The sequence below is a fragment of the Triticum aestivum genome, chromosome 3D (genome assembly GCF_018294505.1).
Source record: "Triticum aestivum cultivar Chinese Spring chromosome 3D, IWGSC CS RefSeq v2.1, whole genome shotgun sequence".
Lineage (NCBI taxonomy): Eukaryota > Viridiplantae > Streptophyta > Magnoliopsida > Poales > Poaceae > Triticum > Triticum aestivum.
Window position 1 is genome coordinate 615,990,896 of NC_057802.1, and position 2,497 is coordinate 615,993,392.

At 51.5% G+C, this 2,497-nt stretch overlaps 1 pseudogene across 1 annotated transcript; it reads right to left on the reverse strand.

The window, feature by feature from the left end:
• Window positions 1-422: 422 nt before the first annotated feature.
• LOC123081045 (transcription factor MYB59-like) lies at window positions 423-1,931 on the reverse strand (annotated as a pseudogene). The gene has a single exon (XR_006438619.1). The product of XR_006438619.1 is annotated as a transcription factor MYB59-like (transcript).
• Between the last annotated feature and the right edge of the window lie 566 nt (window positions 1,932-2,497).

The following is a 2,497-nucleotide window of genomic DNA, read 5'->3' on the forward strand; positions in this document are numbered from 1 at the left end:
TTCTAGATGCAAGATGGCTAGAGAAAGTAGGACATGGACAGGAACGATCAGATGATCATCTTCAGGTCAGCATCTTCATGAGTTACGTGCCCTTGTGAACCTCTCCAGGTATAGGAATTGGAGGCTGAAATAGAAAGGTATAGTAGAGGTTCTAGCGAGTTCTTGAAGCAATTATTAGATTCTGGGTATCAGAATAGATTGATTGATTGATCTCGGAATACATTTCTTATGCGGATTCTCTTTAATTATGAAGTACTTGATGGAATATGCTAATTCCATTTATGCAAATTACGCCAGCCTTTAGTTTCGATATCCGGAATTAAAGAAGGGCCTACTTCGGCATCAACATCTTGAATGAATGAACATATTGTGTCTGTATATTGTACAAATACATCCATATTAAATAGATTGAGGAGGTATACTCATGGTGGTCAAATCTTTATTTCTTTACAAAGTCCATCTGAATTCTCAAGGACTAGTTTATATATAGTACAACTAGTAGCCTATTATACATTGCTAAAACATTAAGGAGATATTAAAAATTATACCATAATACAAATAACTACATGCATATGTGTACTTATTACTCTATCATACATACACATGGAGATTACATGTACAAAAGCATAAATCCCAAGGCAGGCATGCACTGATCGATCACTGGTACATATTAAGTCTCGTCTCAGCTAGGATATGACTTGGACGCATGCACGTAAGCATCTTCAGCTAGTTGGCAGCTAGTAATTGACTAAGGAAAGATCGATGATGTATGAAAAATATCATGAGGCACCGGCGACGGCAAGCATCTTCTTGTACTCGACCTCGTCGTCGCCTATCCCCCACAGCGAATCCGAGCAGCAGTAGTCCCACACTGGCGATGAAGGCGGCGGCACTATCATGGACGGGACGGCCGCTCCCCATGCGTAGGAGTCCATGATGGCGTCGTTCCAAAGGAGGTGGCTGTCCATGCCGATACCGGCGGTGTAGAGCAGCTGGTGATCCGCTTGTTCCTGGCTGGCCGCCGTCTCTTGGTCGCGGTGGCCGTGATGCGAGTTGTTGTCGTTGTCGATCGTTGAAGAGGAGGAGCTGGACGTGGTGCCCGGAGACGCCGCAGACATGGACGTGGAGGCCGAAGCAGCAGAGGCGGTGCGCGTGTCCTTGTGGAGCTTGCGGGTGTGGGTGCGCCAGTAGTTCTTGATCTCGTTGTCGGTGCGCCCCGGCATGGCCTTGGCGATGCGGGACCAGCGGTTGCCCCAGCGGGCGTGGAGGTCGACGACGAGGCGCTCCTCGTCGGGGCTCATCCGGCCGCGCTTCAGGTCCGGGTGCAGGTAGTTGACCCACCGGAGCCGGCAGCTCTTCCCCGTCCGGTTGAGACCTGTAGCCAAGGCAGACACAAGAGCAAGAGGTGCCGGCGGAGACCGAGAGCGTTAGCACACAAAGGACCATGGCTACATGTTATTTGGTCCCAGACATGCATGCATGCATGCGCATGCATGGCACGGCATGGGTCACCCGCCACCTTGCAAACCTGACACCTTAGCTAAGAAATCCCAGCGGCGCTCGCCGAAGAGCCGCACGAACCACGCCAGCTTCATGTCCTCCTGCTCCGTCCATGGCCCCTTCCGGAAACCCCCGGGTGCAACTGCTTCCTCCTGCTTGCCCGGCGACGGCGCCGACGTCTTCTTCGTCTGCTTCATCTTCATGGATGTTATCTTCTTGATGTGAACACGGATCCGGAGAGAAGATGTTGGTGGTGCGGCTGCTGGTGGGATCAAGAGCCACTTGAAAGAAACGTATGGAAATGGAACGGAATGGAATGGAGTCCACTTGGGAGGTGGTGTGGTCGACGGCCGTCTTATAGGCGGGCGGGCGGGCGGGCAGGGGCAGGTGAGGTCGCATCCATGGGCACACGTCATGAATCTACATGCTCTTTGCTTGCTTTTGCTTTCCTTTCGATTGGGGATAGGGGAGGAAGATAGCGATAAGCTGCCGGCCCGGCCGGCAAGTGGAGTGGAGGCTGATGTCAATGCACAATTAACTATAGTGCCATGGATGATGGATCCATCCATCCATATTATTTTCCCAAGGGGTCGCATATGTCTTCCTTGCTGATGATTGCCTCTTTTTACCAAGTACAGCATCAACCATCATATATTCGTTTCGTCGATCCGTGCTGCATAGCTGGCCCTCCATTTCTCTCTCTCTTTTCCAAGAAACATCGAGTGAGTACAGCATAGACGCGTACATATCATATATGCGCACCATCACCACATGCACGCAGCACGCACACTCACAGTGCGAGACACTGTAGTTGAAGAGTTTTGGTAAATCACCACGCGTACCTCACTATCACTAGTAGAAAAGAGGGCTTTGGTTCATGCCGGGTCAGCCCATTAGTCCCGGTTCAGTCCAGAACCAGGACCAATGCGGGCACTGGTCCCGGTTCGTGAGGCCAGGGGCCTGCCGGGCCTCGTGGGGGCATTGGTCCCGGTTCGTC